Below are 22,105 nucleotides of genomic sequence, written 5' to 3'. Positions count from 1 at the left end.
TAGTGAATAGTGTACTAAAAATAAATATTAAAATAATTAGAATAAAAAACGAGGTATCGAGAACTCAAGAATTTTAAATGGAGCCATAAATATTTTTATAAATATTTATGGAGTGTTAATAAGTTAGTATTAAAGTTTCGTCAAGAAATTTTAAAGTTCTGATAGTTAATTGAACAAAAAGGACTAAATTGTATCAAATGCAAAATTGTAGGAAATGATTAAATTGCTTAAATGATAAAAGAAAGAGGGTTTAAAAGGAAAATAGACCCAAGGTCTCTTTGGGCTGGACGGAAAGGGCATGAAATCAGCAAGAAAATAAGGAGAATTAAGGGAAAAATTGCAAAATTGCAAAATTTACTTAATAAAGCTAGGACTAAAGTGGAATTATCTAGATTTCTCTTTATTTTTATTTTTCTGCATTCTCATCAGAAAAAATCAGAAAAAATGCCATGGAAGAGTTCCCTTAAGCTGGTTTTTCATATTTTTACTTCAAGTAAGTTCAATTCTTGATTATTTCTTAAAATTTTTGTGTTTTTGTGACTTTTACAACTAGGTCCACTTGTTGAATTCATTAGTTGTTTATTCTATGAAAGAAATTGAAAGTTTCTATGAATATGTACTGGAAGTATATGATTATTTGGCATGGAATTAGAGCTTTAAATTGTTTATATGCTGATTTTATTGAAAGAATTGAATAGAAAGTGAATGTTTGGGACCTCATTGTAAAAGAGTTTGAAGTTAGAGTTTTATGTGGAAATTATGATTTTAAATAGTTATGAAATAACTTATAATGTCTAGTAAAAGTATTAATTGAGAAAATTATCTTAATTGATGGGTTAATTGTGCAAGGACTAAATTGTATGAATTGTGAAATTTGGGGAAAAATAGAAATCAACATTTTGCACTAAAACTGTTTTGGATAGCAGCAGTAGTCTAACTTTGAAAACTCACCAAAAATTGTAGAAATGGAATTAGAGGATGAATAAAATATGAAATTAAAGCTTATTGAGTCTAGTTTCAATGAAATTGTAAATCATGAGATATGATAAATTTTGTGAGACAAGGTCAGAATGATTTCGGGTTCCCCTGTTTTGACTTTGCAAAATCATCAAAAATTGGATAAAAATAATTAGGGGCTTAAATTTATATTTTTTGAATATTGAATGAGTCTATTTTCAAGAGAAACAAACTGGAACATCATTCAAATCCTGTACGATGAGATAATTAATTTTTAGTGAATAAGGGTCGGAATTGTTAGACAGCAAAACAAGGGATACTTCAATGAATAAACTGTATTAATTGGACCAACCAAAAATTATGAAATTTTTATGGTAAGAAGATATGTGAGTCTAGTTTCAGGGAAAATTAGTGGATCTTAATTTGGAGTTTCGTAGCTTCAGATATAAATAATTTAGTGACTATGACACGAGTGGGTAGCTTGAATATTCACATAAGTAATTAGTGAAAATTATGGATAAGGTTACTTACAAGTGTGTTATTTATACCAAGGATGTGGATGGACAGGAGGAGGAGGAAAAAATATATGGATGACTCGTGTATAAATTGATCACATGCCCGATTATAATCGATAAATGTTGGATTAGAAATGATATAATGTTTTATTTTGAATATTTATTATGAAATTATGATTATCGTTATAATACAAAAATTGAACTTGTGAGTTTATATGGCTAAATTTTAGTGATTATTTGTTAATTTTATGAATTTCATGATGTGTTATTTCATATGTATTGATGATAAAATCGTGAATAATGTAAAAGCATGAAAATTGAATAAATGATCAAATTGAGCATTTCAGTTCAGTGACAAGATGAATTGAAGGAAAAGACCATGGTTGGACCATGGTAACAATTGATAAGTGATAGCTTCGGCTACACTTATCTAATCAAGGACAAATGAAAGTGATAAGTAATAGCTTTGGCTACACTTATCTGATCAAGGACAAGTGAAAGTGGTAAGTGATAGCTTCGGCTACACTTATCTGATCAAGGACAAATGGCAAGTCAAAAGTGGTAGCTTCGGCTACCTGATCAGTGAAAAGCGGTAGCTTCTGCTACCTGATCCGTGAAAAGTGGTAGCTCCGGCTACCTGACCAGTGAAAAATGGTTGGCTACCTGATTAGTGAATAGTGGTAGCTTCGGCTACAAGTGACAAGTGATTTCCGTATAAGACCATATCTGGGATATGACATCGGTGTGATATATGCTACTGTATAAGACCATATCTGGGATATGGCATCAGTGAGATATGTGATTCATGTAAGACCATAACTGGGCTATGGCATCGATATATGAATATGTGTAAGACCATAGCTGGGCTATGGCATCATTATGTGAAAATGTGTAAGACCATAGTTGAACTATGGCATCGAGAAAAAGAAGTACTCAATTTCGTAAGACGTTCACTAATTTGACAAAGTTTGGTAAATGTTACATGGAATTATGTGATACAAGGAAGTACGAGTTGATAAGATATGAGTATAGAACTTGGTTGATAAATGAATTCATTTGTGATTATATAATTGTTCATCTTGAATGTACTTTCCATATGTATTGATAATTCAAATATTTTAATGAATAAAGTTCCGACATGGAATAAATTGAGCACGAGACAAACAATTATGAAATTGAACTCGGAATTCATGAAAATGACGATTATTGATATATAGAGACATGAGACATTGATATATGAATATGGAAAATGTTTGATAAATGTGTTTATTCATAATTATGGAATTATATACCTCATGTGTACTATTTGCATAAAGATGATATTTCAAATACTTTGGTTAGTTAAGCTTAAATATGAAATAGTATGAAATCAAGATAAGTTGTTATGAAAATATATTTAGATTACAGAGATATGGCTGATATATGTTGTATGATTACATAACGTGAAATTGTGTATATATATGAGAAATTTAATGAGAATTGAGCCCATACGCGTTTCTTGTTATTTATATGAAGTGTACGACTGACAAGGGTGATGAAGTTATAAACAGAGAATTACACGGGTTGAAAACACGGGCTTGTGACTCTCCAAAGTGTGAAAAATTTCTAAGTGTTGCAAAAGTTTCATATGTTTACGGTTTGGTCCCGAACCACCCTGAATGTATGTTTTGGGCCCCGTAGGCCCATATAACGGACGTTAAACATATGTATGAAAGTTTTTAATTTAGAAGAAATTTTATGGCTGATTTTTACATGATTGATCATATTATGTTCGGTAATGCCTCGTACCCTATTTTAGGCTCAGAATACGGGTAGGGGTTGTTACATTTATTGGTATCAGAGCTTCGGTTTAACCGATTCTCGGAACGAATGAGATGTGTAAAGTGTCTAGAAATACATGCCATATAAATCTGTGATAGTGTGATGTGTATGATCTGATCTAATCTTTGTTTTACATATAGACAAAAATACTTTTCAATTGAGCTATTTCATAAAGTGTTGAAAGTGACACTAAGGTGTCTGAGTAAGAATGTGTTTATGATGAGTCGAAACTTGGAAAGGTATGAAGAAGAGTTCATGATATGGATGTGATGAGCTACGAAATGAAATAGTCATAAATCGAGAAATATGGGAAAAGTGAAATGAAATGGAAGTTATCTTGTGATGAGCGCATCTATGTTTGTGTGACATTCATATGATATTATGTGCCTACCTTGTTTGATTAAGTAAATGCTATGAGTAAACTTACTCAAAATTCATGGAATGTATGTTTAAATACACTTGTTTGAAAAGGATAATTGAAAAGTTCATGTAACATAATTATGTATGTTAATTTGCTTGAAGTGAATTATGTAATTGTGAGGATATGATGTTGATGATAAATGCTAAGTCATATGCGTGTATTTATGAGAGTCCAGTTAGAGGCTTTACGACCTCACCCCCTTATCAATGTGGTATTTTATAACGAAAATTCACGAGAATTATGTTGAATAGTTCACAAGTGTGAAACTAAAGAGTACAGTAGTGGAATAATTAATAATGCAGACAGAGTTAAAAATAGTTTGACAAGTGAATACAGATTTGAAAAAGATATCATATTATTTTAAAGATCATTCAGATTACGTAATGTCACGGTTAAAGAAAAAGTTAACCTCGGCTAATCGACTTATTCAGATATGATGTCTAAAGTATGTGTTTGCTGAAGTTTTTCCCGAATTGGTTTTCGTTAGCGAATGGAATGATGCAGAGTTCATAATGATAGAATTAGTCAGAGAAATGATAATTGAGTAGTAAAGATGTCTGTGTGTGTGACAGTTATAGTTGAAATGAATATGATGATATTTTCTGGGTATTATATATATTCTTTTATCCTCAGATATATGTGTGTGGTTGTTCAGTTTTTGATGGAGTTCTTATGTTGTGAGAATGCTAGCTAACAATGAAGTTAGATGAAAGCCCTGTTTGTCTGGTCGGTTTATGATCAGTATTTTTTCATCTTTTTGGAATTTTATTCTAACATGTTGGAATGAAGTCGATGGTAAAGAAAAAAATTATATGAGATTAATATTATGTTTCTACTGATTATGATTTTATTTTATACATACGGGAAATATATTATCTTTGTTATGATGGAAGTCCAGAATCGGTAAACATTGCTTTTCTTCTGGCTTTCTCTGATGAATTATCAAGATCTTTATTATCTTCTTGTGTGTTAGATGTGCTAGTGATTGCAAGAGCGTTACATAATATTTTTTAGTTCAAGTTCATGTCTATTTGTTAGCAAGTAAGCCGAACATCAAGAGCATTCAAGATTATTGCAGTCAGTGATAATACTAGTGTGATATGAGATAGAATGGCTATAGATTTCGAATTGGGATTGTCATTAACATCAGAAAGGAAAATGTTATTTAGTTTATGGTTAATCATTTGACAAAGAAAAATCTGTATGATCATTTCAGTAGGTACATAATTTTTATTTGATAGATCAGCTAAGTATATGTGTTCCTAATAGGGTAATTTAGAATTTTGACAATAAGTTCCAACATTTATTCTAGAGTTCAAAGGTGACTGGAAAATAAATAAATAAATAAATAAATAATATTCAAGGTTAAACTGAATTGTGATTCTGAGAAGTTAGTAAAAGTGTTTCATGAGTGTTGAAAGCAACTTCTTCTGATAAGATTTTCGGGGACGAAAATCCCTAAAAGGGGGGAGAGTTGTAACAGCCTAATTTTCAGTGGTGCCGGAACAGTGATTCGAGATCACTAAATCCGACAAATGAGTAGGAAATATTATTAATTTAGTGAGTATAAGTTAAATGTGAAGTTAGGAAAAATTTTGAAATAGTGAATAGTATAATAAAAATAAATATTAAAATAATTAGAATCGAAAACGAGGTATAGAGAACTCGAAAATTTTAAAAGGAGCCATAAATATTTTTATAAATATTTATGGAGTGCTAATAAGTTAGTACTAAAGTTTCGTCAAGAAATTTTAAAGTTCTGATAGTTAATTGAACAAAAAGGACTAAATTGTATCAAATGCAAAATTGTGGGAAATGATTAAATTGCTTAAATGATAAAAGAAAGAGGGTTTAAAAGGAAAATAGACCCAAGGTCTCTTTGGGCTGGACGGCAAGGGCATGAAATCAGCATGAAAATAAGGAGAATTAAGGGCAAATTTGGAAAATTACAAAATTTACTTAATAAAGCTAGGACTAAAGTGGAATTATCTAGATTTCTCTTTATTTTTCTGCATTCTCATCAGAAAAAATGCCATGGAAGAGTTCCCTTAAGCTGGTTTTTCATATTTTTACTTCAAGTAAGTTCAATTCTTGATTATTTCTTAAAATTTTTGTGTTTTTGTGACTTTTACAACTAGGTCCACTTGTTGAATCCATTAATTTTTTATTCTATGAAAGAAATTGAAAGTTGCTATGAATATGTGCTGGAAGTATATGATGATTTGGCATGGAATTAGAGCTTTAAATTGTTTATATGCTGATTTTATTGAAAGAATTGAATAGAAAGTGAATGTTTGGGACCTAATTGTAAAAGAGTTTGAAGTTAGGGTTTTATGTGGAAATTCTGAATTTCAATAGTTATGAAATAACTTATAATGTCTAGCAAAAGTATTAATTGAGAAAATTATCTTAATTGAGGGGTTAATTGAGCAAGGACTGAATTGTATGAATTGTGAAATTTGGGGCAAAATGAAAATCAACGTTTTGCACTAAAACTGTTTTGGACAGCAGCAGTAGTCTAATTTTGAAAAATCACCAAAAATTGTAAAAATAGAAATCAACATTTTGCCAATGTACCGCTTGTTATTTACAAAAGGATGGGTTAGTTGGGTCTATCCAAGATGTGTATTATGTACCAGACTTCAAAAGCAACATTTTGAGTATGAGGCAACTCATGGAAAAAGGTTATTCGGTACTTATGAAAGACCAGGTGTTACACTTGAAAGATAAGTAAGGGCGTTTGGTCGCTCGAGTTGAAATGGGGAGAAATCGCAAATACAAGTTGAATTTGAGAAGCGTTCAAGAAAAATATTTGCAAGTTGACGTAGAAGACAATGCGTCGTTGTGGCATCTCCGTTTTGGTCACCTAAATTATGGTGGTCTAAACGAGTTGGTGAAGAAGAACATGGTGCACGGGCTACCTGACATGGACTATAAGGGAAAATTTTGTGAAGAGTGTGTGCTCGACAAGCATGCGAGAACTTCGTTTCAAAAGAAGGTAGAATATCGGGCTAAGCAACCTCTCGAAATGATTCATACCGACATATGTGGACCAATCACCCTCGAATCTTTTAGCGGTAAAAGGTATTTCATTTCCTTTATCTATGATTTCCCACAAAAAACATGGGTTTATTTTATGAAAGAAAAATCCGAGGTGTTCGAGGTGTTCAAAAAGTTCAAAGTAGAATGGTGGAAAAGGCAACTGGTAGACACATCAAATTTGTACGATCCGATAGAGGTGGCGAGTATACTTCCACGACTTTCATGGAGTATTATGAGGAGCAAGGCATAAGACGATTTCTAATCGCACTGTACTCTCCCCAATAAAACGGTGTGGCAGAGTGGAAGAACCATACTGTTCTCGACATGGTTCAGTCAATGCTCAAGAGCAAGAAGATGCCGAAGGAATTTTGGGCCAAAGCCATGCAATGTGCCATCTATATGCAAAATCGTTGTCCACATGTGAAGTTGAATGATCAAACACCACAAGAGGCATGGAGCGGACAAAAACTGACAGTTTCTCATCTCAAAGTATTCGGTAGTGAGGCCTATGTACATGTGCTGGATCAGCGAAGAACGAAGCTGGAAGACAAAAGCAAAAGATTTATTTTTATTGGGTATGATGTGAAAAAAATGGATACAAGCTACTCGACTCGATAAGCAAGAAGGTTGTGGTGAGTCGTGATGTACATGTTAATGAAGCAAGCAAGTGGGATTGGAATAACTCAACGGAGGTCATCATCAAATATGGAGAATCATCAACCACTACACCAACAATCATACCGACAAATCCTAAAACTATCGATGATGAAGATGAACCGCAACAACCCAAAATGCAAAGTTTGCAAGATTTGTATGATTCAACAAATTAAGTACACATTGTATGTCTTTTGGCAGATTCTGAGAATATAAGTTTTGAAGAGGCGGTGCGGTGCGAGACAATAAGTGGCAAACTGCCATGAACGAGAAGATTAAAGCAATTAACCGCAACAACACATGGGAGTTAATGGAGTTGCCGAAAAGAAGTCAGCCCATTGGTGTGAAATGGGTGTTCAAGAGAAAGATAAATGCTCAAGGCGAGATAGAACAGTACAAGGCGTGACTTGTTGCAAAGGGATACAAACAAAATGAGGGAATCGATTATGACGAGATGTTTGCTCCCGTTACAAGAATGGAGACAATCCGATTGCTCTTTTCACAAGTGGCTTAATTCAAATGACCGATATTTCAAATGGACGTCAACTCGGTATTCTTGAATGGTGTGCTCAAAAAAAAGTCTACATCAAACAACCATCCGGGTACATGAAAAGTGGAGAAGAGAAGAAGGTGCTGAAATTGAAGAAGACACTTTACGGGTTGAAGCAAGCACCAGGGGCATGGAATATGTATTGATACATACTTCAAAGAGAACGGGTTCAAACAATGTCCCTATGAATATGCCCTTTTCTTGAAGAGAAATGAAGGAATTCAAGATGACAGATTTTGGATTGATGAAGTTTTTCCTTGGTTTAGAGGTAAGACAAGAAGAGACAGGTATTTTTGTGTCATAGGAGACATATGCAAAGGAAATTTTGAAGAAATACAATATGGTATATTGCAAACCGGTATCAACATCAATGGAACCAGGTGTAAAACTCTCGAAATTCAATTGAGGAGAACGAGTTGACGCGATCAAATACTGAAGTTTGGTGGGAAGTCTTAGCTATCTCACTTGTACAAAGTCTGATCTTTCGCTAAGTGTTGGCATTGTAAGTCGGTTCATGAAGGAGCCGGTTTATTCACATTGGAAGGTGTTGAAGCGAATCCTATGTTACATCCAAGGAATAATGTCACTCGGGTTATTCTATTCAAATGTAAGAGATTACAATTTCATTGGGTACTTTGATAGTGATTGGTACGGAGACTTAGACGATTGAAAAAGTACATCGGGATATGTGTTCTTTATAGGTAACACGGTGTTTACTTGGCTTTCAAAGAAGTAACCAATTGTGACACTCTCGACATGTGAAGCTGAATATGTGGCAGCATCTTGGTGTGTGTGTCATGCTATATGGCTCAGAAATTTGTTAGACGAGTTGGAGCAACAACAACTCGGTGCGACTGAGATACCAGTTGAGAATAAATCAGTAATTGAGTTAGCAAAGAACCCAGTGAATCATGAGAGAAGCAAACATATTGACATTCGTTTTCACTTCATCCGATATCATGTAAAGGAAGGAAGTGTGAAATTAGTGCACGTGGTAAGCCAGGACCAAGTTGTAGATATCTTCACGAAACCGCTATTGATGGCACTACTTGACAACTGTAAGAAATTAATCAGCATGAAGGATGGGAGAAGCATTTAAGTTTACGGGGGAGTTTTATTGATTAAACGTTAAATATGATTTTAATGGGTTTAATTTAGAATTTTTTTTATTTGGAGAATGAAAGGTCCAGAGTCATTGGTTGGCTATTATTAGATTTTAATATTTTCAATTTTTTTAAGGATAATAGTCTATAAATAGTTTGTAAGTATTTGATATAACATAGAAAGAGAAAAAAGTAAAAAACTTAGAAGTTAAAAATAAAAGTTTTCTTGAGCAATTTTTCACCATTTGCCCTTTCTTGGTGACCTGTGTAGGGTGTTCTTCCATTCCATTAGTTAGAGGCTGAATAGATTTTGGATGAATATTTTGATGACATTGGTGTTGAAGCTTAAAGGTGGCTTAATAGTTAATTCCTTCAAATGAGCAACAAACTGGGCTGGTTTAATGGCGGTATTGTATATTTTGTTGATCAGCTGGCTTAAAGTGTGTTGCTATGCCCACTAAAGTAAACACCTTACACTTGCCACTTTTAATATCTGAGAATGTAGAGGAAAGGTGATGACTTTGGGCTTTGTGAAGCAGGCCGGTCTTTTTTCTTGGAAAATGAGATTGAAAACCACATGCAATTGATTTCGTAGGAGTAGGATTTGAATTGATATGGTCGGATTTTATTTACTTTGAAAATATAATTTTATAGAAAATATATTTTGAAAGTTTATCGAATAATATTTAAAAACCATAAAATAAAATTTATTTTGACTAGAAATTTAAAACTCAAGTTCAATATAACCAAATCTAAAAAGACTGGACCAAATGGAAGAGTGTGTGAAGAATGGTGCAGGATAGCAAAGCATGTGGTGTGAATGAGAAAAGAGGCCTAATTTGGGCTTATACACAACACATGTATTTTGAGCTAACTCTCATTTCGTTAGAATTAGAAACATTATTCATACATGATTTATTTAATTAACACATAAGAAAGTGAACATGAATATAATATAAATAAACTAAGTTGTCCGTTCAACTTTGTCCTTATTTTTACAAGTTTAAATACTCGTTAAATAATTTAAAATTTTAACTAAGCTTTATATTTATTTATTAGATATATATTGTAATTAGATTGATTGATTATGGTAGTTTATTTAAGAGTTGTATTTTCATTAGTAGTTTAAAAATTGAATTTTGCTTTAGCCTTTTTATTTTACTTAGAATTAGGTTAGCATTGTAAAGGATAGAGATTTGAGTTTAATATACTTTGGACGTGAGCTTTTCTTTCCAAAGTTGAATCATTCAACTTTTTTTTTATTTTATTTCTTTATTATTCGTATTACTAGGTACCACATATTTTCAAGTGTGATAGAAAATTGTTTAGTTGTTGCTAGTCATAAATTGATTAAATACGACCTAAAATAAATTATCTTTTTATCTTATACCAAAAATATATTCTGTGATCTTTAATTGGGCCACCAACTCATTAATGAAATTAAAGAAATATAACATAATTATCTATCTAGGTGTCACCTTTAATTTGGTCACCAACTCATTCATGAAATTAAAAAAACACCTATTCTTTTAAATTATAATTAATATTATTATGATGATACATTTGTCTTTTTCATACTTTTATATCATTTTTAAATAAAAGAATTACACATTACCAACTCAAGAATCGAACATGTGTTTAATAGTATTATAATAAAATTTTATTACGACTTCACATATATTCATTATTAAATAAATTTAAAAGAAATATTTTTTGTGTGGAAAACATACTAACTATATTAAGCTAACATGATCAAAAATTGACAATTCTATCAATTTCAAGAACAAGTGGTAGATCTTCAAGAATGTCTTCAAACACTTGCATATTTGTACTTATTGTCGTGGTCATTTTTGCAATACGATCTGCAACTTGGTTCCTCTCCCTTGGAATGTGCCTTATCCTCTAATGTTGTATATATTGTAATCTCATATGTATCCTTCGTAACTGTTGAGCGATACTCCTCCTTAATCGCTCCATATTTGTTAGAAAGTGTTGTTTGAAGACTAACAATAAAAATAGTTGAATACGTTGAGGTCCCAAAAACTTTCAAATAACCTTTTACCATCTATCTTTAGTATGCCAAGAACTCTCTCAAAGTGATCTATACACGCTTTTCACTATAAAAGCCCCAGTGGAAGTGCTAATCCAATTAATTCTATCTTCCCCTACAAAGAAATACGGAGGGGGAATACTAACAATTCTTTGAATAATATCCTTCGACAACCATACTCTAAACAAGTTCAGATTCCAGACCCCATCTCTAGTTACCATGTCATGCAACAAATTATTTGATATAAGGTTATTATGAGTAGGTACATAGTTTATCAAAAGACCTAAATTAGGTATCCAAGGGTCCTTCCAACAACGTATAGAGTTCCCAGTTCCTGCAGACCAAACTAAGTTTTCACGCAATAAAGGCCATACCTTAACAATGACTCTCCAGATAGCTAAACAGTTTCCTTGCGCTATATTTTTGGATGCCTTTTTCATTATCCAGTATTTTTCTTGGAGAACCTGAACCCATAGTTTATCATATTTGGATACAAGATTAAATTCCAACTTTAATAAAAAAGAGGAATTATGATCCTCTAGATACCGAAACTCGAGGCTACCACAAGAACATGGTTGGCAAATAGAATCCCACTCAACCAGTGACATCTTCCTTACACCATTAGAAGAACCCTATACAAACTGTCTTACCAAGTGTTCAATTTCATCATATATATACCTTTAGGAGTCCGCATAGACTGCGTAAAATAGTTAGGGATAAAAAGAAAAATAGTTTAAGCAAGAGTAATTCTACCTGCTAGTGACACCTACTTAGCGTCCCATTGATTTAGTTTACTTCGTACCTTCTCTACCACAAACCTCAAACTAGAGCAAGTAACTCTATCATGGAATAACGACACCTCCAAATAGGTACCAAGGTTATGTACCTTTTGAAACCCAAACAGGTTGCTCAATCTATCACCAAGATCAATGTCCACTCTTTTAGAAAAAAAAAAGATAATAGTTTTCCGAGCATTAACCCGATGATCAAAGATACACAAAAATTTTCAAGGATATCCCTAAGGGCCAAAGCATGCTTCAAATCCATCTTAGAAATAATAACCAAGTCGTCTACAAAGAACAAGTGGGATAAATTAAGTCCTGAACAAAATAATCTGATATGACTCCACTTGCTGCTAGAAATGGCTGACTGAATACCATGTCCTAACCATTTCATACATAGCATAAACAGATAAGGGGATAACAGGTAACCCTGTCTAATGCCTCTCAAAGGCTTAAACTTTGGAGTTAGAATTTCGTTCCACAAAATCTGCATTGTAGAGTTCAAAACTGCTGACATGATCACTTTCCTAAAGAACTTCGATATGCCAGCAACCTGAAGGGAAACATCAATAAAATCCCACTGTAACCTATCATAAGCTTTTTCAAGATCTATTTTAATAGCCATCTACCTTTTATTCTTAGCCTTCATAGAGTGTATGACCTTCTGGGCAATAACAATATTATCTGAAATATTTCTTCCCGCAATAAAATTAGTCTACTCATGAGAAATAATTTTTGGGAAGATTATCTGGAAGTTGTAATAGGCCCATTTCGCCTGGGCCCGTTAAGATCCAAAAAAAAACCAGAAATTAAAAAACAAAAAAAATCACAAAATAAAAATTCAATAAATGTCCATAGTCCAAATTTACGTTTAGCCCACATACAATTGTTGCCCAAATTTTAAACTCATTTTACAATAAGGCCCAAACCTAAATTAAACCTAATCCTAACCCAAAAACATAGCCCATTAACTATTTTCAGATAGTGGAAACCCTAAGCCACCAAGCCACCGTTCCCATGCACCGCAAACACCATCAGCAGCCCCAAACAGTGAAACTTCTGGAAGACTTCGCGTCACACCCCACGAACGGCCTCGCCATGTTAGCATCACCACGCCGTACATACCTGTAACAGAAAGAGCACACAGCAAATATTGAACAAATGACAGCAAATGTATAACAAAAAAGAATCAAGGGCCATTGTATTTTTTTATTTTGTAGATTTGGCTATAAAAAGCCAGTGAAATCAAGTGTAAAAGGGGGATAGGCATATGAAAATCAATACCAAAAGTTTGAATAAAAAACAGTTTTTAGGAGGTAATTGAATTTTTTTTTCTTTTCATTTTGCTGTTATATATTTGATTTTGTTACTATATGAGGATGAAAATATAAAATAAAGAAAGGGGAGAGTACTTATCTTGATGATAGCCCTCAAAACCTTGTTGGTTTTGAAAAAATAGGAGCTTAAATAAGGATTGTGAGGTCTAGGAATGGTAAAACTTTTAGATTCATGGACGAGTAGGGTCGATTAGCCTTCGTGCGACGATCGTCTACAGAAAACGGAGGCGAAACGACGGTGGAAGGATGCTTTAAGTTCTGCCAAATGAAGAAGAAAGATAGGCTTTAGATTTTTTCTTTATTTTGATTTGTTTTTAGGTGATAAATGTTAGTTTTAGGGTTTTTTTAACTTCATTTTATGCAGAATAATAAACGGCGCTGGCCAAGGGAAGAAGATCCGCGCATTGACCCATTCTGTGCCCCGGATCCGCGCTTTTGACCTTTAATGGTCAATTTGCGCGCGTGGTCCTTGTACTTTGTTGAACTAGTCAATTGCGCCTGATTTGTTTTGCCTGATTTTTTAATTTGGCTCTTTGATTTGTGCGTGCTTTCACTTTAGTCCACGATATGGTGCTGTATTTTGAGTTAGGGGAGATTTTCAATTCTAGTCCCCATACGTTCACGTGCGTCACACTTTGGTCCTTATTTCTTTCTTAATGGCTTATTTTATTTATTAATTATACCTTTTAATTTGATTTTAGTTCAATTAAGTTACTATTTCAGTTCGTATAATTCATCATGTTTTCTACTCATTTAACATCTATCTTGCAAATCTTAATTACATGCATTCTAAGTTACGTGGATAAGTTTGCTTTGTTTTGTTTAAAAGTATAAAATTATTATTCCATTTTGTATCATAAACCTTGATATAATCTTTAATTTAAATTACCCTTATATTATTTATATATGTAATTCATGATAAAATTAGTTTTATTCTATGTATATTATTAATATTGTATTATTTTATGCACATAATTTCTCTTAAATTTATTTCTATATCTTATTCACATCTATGTTGTTTAAAGAAAAGTCCTACATCTTTTGTGTTTTTAAAAAAAAATTACTATTGTACATAATTCATGTTAAATTATTTTTATAGTCCACGTTATTGTTTTCATATCAATATTTTTTATGTATATATATTTTTCTTTAAAGTTATTTATGCATATAATATTTTTTTAAGAACCATATTTTAAATCATGCAACTTATTTATTGTATACGTTCTTATATTATCTTTGTGCAGGTATTATTTATATGTTTTATCAATCCGAATTAAATTGTCACATGTAAAATTATGTTATATATATTATTTATTTTTAAATTTCCTTGTATAACTATAGTTTTATAAGTATACATCACTAAATGTGAATGTTTTGTAAATATAGGTTTTTTACCCTTATAGTGTATATGATTATGTTTTCTAAATTTGCTTATGTATTATTTATATATTTATTTAATTTTTCACACATTATCAATTCCGTGCCATTTTTTTTAAAACAAATATTTTCAAATTTATTTATATATATATGTGTGTTTTATGAAGTTATTATGTATATTATATCTTATCATGTATTTTTATTATTACTTCATATTTTTATACGTTATTCAAATTACTATGCATTTGGTCATTTTTAGATGAATTCGTGTTTAAAATAATGTGCACATAATTTGATTCAAACTTTTTGAAAATATCCCATACCATATTAACCTATAATTCCATTTTATTTTGTACATATTTTATGGATAATTTTATATTATGTCATGTGAATTATTGTTGTATATCATTTTTATTGATTATTCATCATCCATGATTAAGGATTTGGTCACGATTTACTTAGAATAGTTTTATATAATTTGTTGGATTTGTTAATTGTAACTTGTTATATCCTATTTTTTATGTTCACTACCCTTTTTCATATAAACGTTTTGATACAATTCATTAAGCATTCCATTTTAAAACGGGTAAACGTGTTTTGAGCAAGTCTCCAATTTTCTTTATCATTCAAAAATTCTGAAATAAGGCAATATCCAATATGTGGGGAGTTCGAAAAATCGTGCTCAATCGTACTGGGTATGATTTTTCGGTGAACCAAATATTTGGATGACCTTTTTATAATTTTAGCATACGAGTTTTCAAAAGTCAAAAATCAATCGTATTTTTAAAGGTATAAAGGATCGTATCCAATCGTACTGGGTATGTTGCTGCACATCTTTGAAACGAGAGATTTTTGACTGCTAATTTGAGCTATTTAGCATTTTAAAAAATCATACTTCGAAAAATCTTTTCTTTTAAAACTTTTGATATAAGGACAGCATCAAATCAATTTGGTACCAATTTTTGGGCGTAATGAGGGTGCTAACCCTTCCTCATGCATAACCGACTTCCGAACCCATTTTTAAATTTTTGTGAACCAGAATTGTTTTAAAATGTTTTATTAGGTGATCCAATCACACCTAAATAAAAGGTTGGTGGCGACTCCATATTCGTTTTTAAAAGTCGATCCCCATTTTTTCTAACTCGAAAAAAGGGTTTCGACAGAAGTGATTGGCTATTACCTTCATAACAAGCTTGTATAAAATGGAACAGAGGCTAATAGGTCAAAATTTTGAAAACTCCTCAGGATTAGGAACTTTAGGCACAAGAACAATGAAAGTAATATTAAGCTCTTGATCAATAGAATCTCTATTAAAGACACTTTTAACCCAATCACGAATAGCCTCCCCAATAACATCCCACTGATTCTGAAAGAAGCAGGCATGGAAACCATCACTACCAAGAGACTTTAAAGGGGTCATATCAAATAGAACAGTCTTAATTTCCTAATTAGAAATTGCTCTCCCCAAAAAATCTTGTAACACCCCAAACCCGGCCTAGACGTTATGGCCGGATCCGACATGCCACATCGAAGCATTCAGAACATTTTTGATCCAGAAAAACTTACTTAGTGCTTCAAAAGATAATTTCATTATAGGTTAAAGTGAATGGAAGTTGTGCACCAGGTAGGAAACCAGAAAAGAGGAGGTGAGTCCATCGGACTGCTTAAGTACCAAGCTCCCTTCGGATCCAATCCTAGACATGCATGCCGCCATTGCCACTGCCGTAACCATTTTTTTGAAAAACGGGATTCGACTTGGATTTTGAAAATGAACACAAGAAACGGGAGTCGCCACCGATCTTTTTTTTTTAACTAGGTGTGATCCGGTCACCTCGTTAAAGTGGTTGTCTTTAATAAATAGCTTGGTTTATTTAAACAACAATTTGGGTCTACGCAAATCAAGAAAACAGGTTTGGGAGTCGGTTACGCACGAGGAAGGATTAGCACCCTCGATACGCCCAAAATTGATACCTAGTTGATTAATTAGTGTCTTAGTGTCGAAGATTGAAAACTTGGAAGACTTTTGAAATACGATCTCTCTTTGTAAAGAACATGCTTAAATATTAAAGACCTTCTTGTCTCAAAATATGAAACGTCATATCCAGTGAGTTAGGACACAACATCTTGAATTTTCGAGAGCGAGCTTGCCTTTTATAAAATCTATGTATTTTATTAAAAGGGTATTCGATTATTTAGAGTAAACGAGAGGAATCGAAACCCAGTAAGTTAGGGCACGTTTTCTCGAATTCTCAAACTCCGAACATCGCCTTTATTCCAAAACAAATTCTTATTTCGAGATGACAAAATGTCATACCCGGTAAGTTAGGGCACAACACTTCGCATCTTCGAGAATAAACATTTTTCAAAACTCGTATAGTGATTTAAAAAGAATATATTCCGTTGTTTAGGTTAAATGAGAAAAGTCGAAACCCAGTAAGTTAGGGCACGATTCTCGAATTTCCAAATACGGAATATTATTTTTGTGAAAGGATTATTTTTGTTGGGTGAAGGATCATATAACGCAAATTCGTGAAAAAAGAAATAAATCATGATCTTAACAAGCATTATAATAAATGAGTAATATGAATGACAAAAAAATGAAAGAAATAAACGAGCTATGTAATTGAAGAAGAGAATAATAGGTAAAATAATAAGATGATAAAAGTAAATAAGAATAAGAATAATAAGTTAAAAGGAAACTTAATAATAAATCGATAAATAAATAAGTAATATATAAAATAGAAAAACAATAACAATGTTGACAAAAGGTAAAAAGTGTATTAATAAAAATAATATGCTAATAATATAATAGCGATGACAATAATAGTAGTAAAAATAAGGGCAGCATAATAAAATAAAATAATAATAGTAATAAAATAAAGAAATAATAGTAATACTAGTAGTAGCCGTAATAAAGTAATAGTAATAAAAATGGTACTAATGCAAATAATGATATATATATGTATAAAAAATAATGGTAGTAAAAAAAAGGGTAATAATACAATGATAATAGTAATCACAAAGATGATGATAATAACAATAATGTGGTATTACTATGTATAAATATATGTTGAAAATAAATATATGATAACATTGGATGCATATACATAACATGTACATGAAATGGGATAAATACATATAACTAATATACTAACGATGTATATACATAATATACAAAACAAAATATACACATAATATATTAAAATATATACATAATATACGTAAAATATATGTAATGTCTAAAAAGAGTAAATATACATAATAATACTAATACATATATACGTAGTATGGAGTATAATGTATATACATTAAATGAATACATATATGACACATAAACACATTAACAAAATAATATTAAGCTATCAATAACACTTTATAATATATATATAATAAAATGATAATAATGAACTATTAATAAAAATACAACAATAATAAAATATGTTAAATAATATTAGAATTGAATTAGAATAATGAGGAAAAGTAAAAAAAAGGATGAAATTGAATTAACAGTGGAATTTTGAGGCGAATTTCAAATAAATGAAGGAAAAAGGGGATTAATTTGAACACGCGAGCGACCAGGAGGGATCAAAGGAGTAAATATCCCGATCTACTAAAACGGCGCAGTTCGCAAAGGTACTAAATTGAAAACAAAGTGAATTTTAGGGACAAATTAAAATTAAACGAGGCTCAATTGTAAAGCCGTGGAAAAGCGGAAGGACTGAGGGCGCAAATAACCCCTCAGTCCAAAAACACGCGGACCCTGGGCATAGGCGGGTCGAGTCTTCGGGTCATTGCTTGAAACGGCGTCGTTTCTGCATTTTAGACCAGGCACCAAAACGGTGCCGTTTTGGTAGGCTATAAAAGCGTGAAAATTTCTAAAAAATTTCATTTTAGCTGCTGAGGAGAGAAAAAAAAAAGGAGAGAGGGGAGAGGGGCGATTTCCGGCTAGGGGGGATCACCGGCCAGGGGGCGATTTCGAAAAGGTAAAATTTTCTCCCATTTTTTTGTGTTTTAAAATATATTTATAATATGTAGGTGTATATAGGTAAATAGACTAAAAAAGGGAAAGGAATTAACGATGATAATCACCTTCGGCTATTGGATTTTGACTCTCTGTTTGGACTGTTTTTTTTTGCTTTCGATGTTGCTGGGATCTGTTTTTTTGCTAGTATTCTTACAATCTAATATTGCTTTTTCATTTCAAAGAAAATCCTCTCCCTTACATGGTTCTCTGATTTGGCTTTAAATAGCCACTACATTTCTTTTTTTAATATTTGTCTATTCTCCTTTTTAAATGTTGCAGGCGAACGATGGTAGAGCAGAGGCCACTTGCAGGCGTCGGTGGTGGATGGGGAGTATGTGCTGACGGCTAGGGTTTCCTTAGCTTCTTCTTTTGTTTTTCATTAATGTAATGGGCTAGGGTTTCCTTTGAAATTGGGTTTTGGGTTTTAGGCTTAGTGGGCTCAGTGGGTTTTGGGCCCAAATTGGGCTTGTACAGCTGCCCCTCTTTGCTTGTTGTCGTGTAACGAGAACAAAGCAAAGACTTAAGAAAGACCAATTTTGCCGGTCTCACTGTGTCTGGACTTGTTTAGCGCTCATTTTCTCCAGGTAGCTTTATTCCAATCTTGTTGCTTCACTTCACTTCACTGCACTACTACAACTTCAAGAAGGTAAGGTTTGTTTTGATCTGCTCGACTACAACTCCATGGAGATAAGACACGTGACTTCAATCAATTCCACTGAAACTTCAAGGAGATCTGCTGTGGTTTTTAGTTGCTCCAACGCCATTTCAGGGAGAGGATATTTGATTTTCAACCTGTTATCCTACTGCTTAGGGGTTTTAAGGTTTAAAAATTTGGCTTGTTACCCTATTGCTTAGGGCAATAATATCTATACTTCAGCTTGTTACCCTACTGCTTAGGGGGTTAAAGCTTGGTGGTTTGAATCTGCTTCACTGCATTCGAGGAGGCAAAATTCGATGTATTTGATCTGCTCCACTGCAACTTCAGGGAGACGAAATCTATAATTTTCAGCCTATTACCCTATTGCTTAGGGGGTTAAGGCCCATCTTCTTTGATCTGTTTCCCTTCTGCTTAGGGTGATAAGATCTGCAAATTCGACTTGTTACCCTACTGCTTAGGGGGGTTAAAGCCCTTTGAATTCAACCTGTTACCCTATTGCTTAGGGGTTTAAGGTCTGTAAATTTAGTCTGCTCCACCGCGACTTCAAGGAGATGAGACTTGTAACTTCAGTCTGCTCCACTGAGGTTTCAAGAAGACAGATTCGCTGGATTTGATCTGTTCCACTGCAACTTCAGGGAGACGAGATTTGTAATTTTTAGCCTATTACCCTACTGCTTAGGGGGTTAAGGTCTGGTGAATTTGGCTTGTTACCCTACTACTTAGGGGGTTAAAATTTGGTAGTTTGAATCTGCTTCACTGCAACTTCAGGAGGGCAAGATTCGCTGTCTTCTGATTTGCTTCCCTACTGCTTAGGGGGTGAGATCTGTAAATCTTCAATCTGCTTCACTGCAACTTCAGGAAGACAAGATTCGCTGGATTCAATCTGTTCCACTGCAACTTCAGGGAGATAAGATCTGTAATTTTCAGCCTATTACCCTACTACTTAGGGGATTAAGGTCTGTAAATTTGGCTTGTTACCCTACTGCTTAGGGGGTTAAAGCTCATTATCTTCGATTTGTTTCCCTACTGCTTAGGGTGATAAGATCTATGAATTCATTGATTCTAGGGACATGACCTGTAGAATCAGTTCCATGTATTTATGCTTATGTCAAAGAATTAAGATGTTATGATCAAAATGAATCAAATGTTCCTAATTAGATGCACTTATGAATGATCTATGAATGTATGAGTATAGCATGTTGTGAGCGTGAATCCCTGTTTAGGTTGCCATTGCTTTTTGTTAATCAAGGTTTCTTTACTGAAATGGTACCCTGTCTTCTTGGTCAGCTCAAATTTTGAACAGAAAACCCGAAGAGGTAGTCCCAATTTAAACTCTTTCTTCTCAGATGCTTCCAATCTTTGAGTTTGGTTAGTTCTAAATAATAGTCCTGTTTTAGGTTCCTGTACTATTTAGAAACTTTCGGAGTAATGTGTAGAACTCTTTTTGCAAAAATGATTTTAGTCCATTAATCATCATTTCAATGCAAAATGCTTGAAAAAGATTATAACAATGACAAAACTGAAATTTATCAGAAACAACATTTGAAGGGAATATATTAATCACAGTCAACAAACATTGCTGGAATACAAAATGAATAAAAGGGAATAGGTGCCCCGGATATTGCAGCGTGAGTTTCTGTACTGACTTCTTGAGGACTTCTTTTTTTGCCCAATATGTGTTTAGGGGATCTAGAGTACTCTTGCAGATGCCCCAAGATGTAACATCTCTCCTCCTTGTTAATTTAGGTATCATAAGACCATCGCATGCCCCACATTTGATCAAAATTTGAATCGCCTTTTACGGGTTTTCAATTCAAAATCCCTTTGGTCTCAAGGTGTTCTTTGCGAGTTTTCACTCTGGCCCTTTTTTTTTAGGCGAAGTATTTCTTAACCGAATCCGAATTCACGGGATTGGATAAGGTCTTGCCATCCATTTCAGCCAATATTAATGCTCCGCCAGAAAAGGCTTTCTTCACCACATAAGGCCCTTCCCAATTCGGCATCCATTTTCCTCTGAAGTCTTTTTGTATGGACAGGATCTTTTTCAGTACTAGGTCTCCCTCGTGGAACTATCTAGGATGAACCTTTTTGTTGTAAGCTCGCATCATTCACTTTTGGTACATCTGACCATGGCGAATAGCCCTTAGCCTCTTTTCTTCAATCAAATTCAACTGATCGTATCGGGACTGGATCCATTCTGCTTCATCCAACTTTACTTCTGACAAAACTCTAAGGGAAGGGATCTCGACCTCGATAGGTAAAACTGCCTCCATTCCATAGACTAATGAGAAAGGCGTTGCTCCAGTAGAAGTTTTGATAGACGTTCGATAAGCATAGAGGGCGAATGGTAGCTTCTCATGCCAATCTTTATAAGTTTCTGTCATCTTTCCTACAATCTTCTTGATATTCTTATTGGCTGCTTCGACTGCACCGTTCATCTTCGGGCGATACGGTGACGAGTTGTGGTGTCTGATCTTGAACTGACTGCAGACATCCACTATCGTACTGTTGTTCAAATTCAATGCGTTGTCAGATATGATCCTTTCCGGCATTCCATATCGACAGATGATTTCCTTTTTCAGGAACTTGCTAACTGCTGATTTAGTAATATTGGCATACGAAGCGGCCTCCACCCATTTGGTGAAATAATCGATGACCACAAAGACGAAACGACGCCCATTTGAAGCTTTTGGCAAAATTGGCCCAATCACATCCATGCCCTACATCGAGAAAGGCCATGGCGAGGTCATGACATGCAGAGGTGAGGGAGGTACATTAATCTTGTCTCCATAGATTTGGCACTTATGACATCTT

At 33.4% G+C, this 22,105-nt stretch overlaps 1 long non-coding RNA gene across 1 annotated transcript; it reads right to left on the bottom strand.

Moving 5' to 3' along the window:
* Window positions 1-12,721: 12,721 nt before the first annotated feature.
* On the bottom strand, window positions 12,722-13,887 carry LOC121211032 (uncharacterized). The gene is made up of 2 exons (XR_005906412.1): window positions 13,308-13,887; window positions 12,722-13,020 (listed from the first exon to the last, which is right to left on the bottom strand). It is a non-coding gene; the product is annotated as an uncharacterized lncRNA (long non-coding RNA).
* Window positions 13,888-22,105: the final 8,218 nt, after the last annotated feature.

This window comes from Gossypium hirsutum, chromosome A12 (genome assembly GCF_007990345.1).
Source record: "Gossypium hirsutum isolate 1008001.06 chromosome A12, Gossypium_hirsutum_v2.1, whole genome shotgun sequence".
NCBI lineage: Eukaryota > Viridiplantae > Streptophyta > Magnoliopsida > Malvales > Malvaceae > Gossypium > Gossypium hirsutum.
This window is presented reverse-complemented; position numbering and strand designations above follow the sequence as displayed.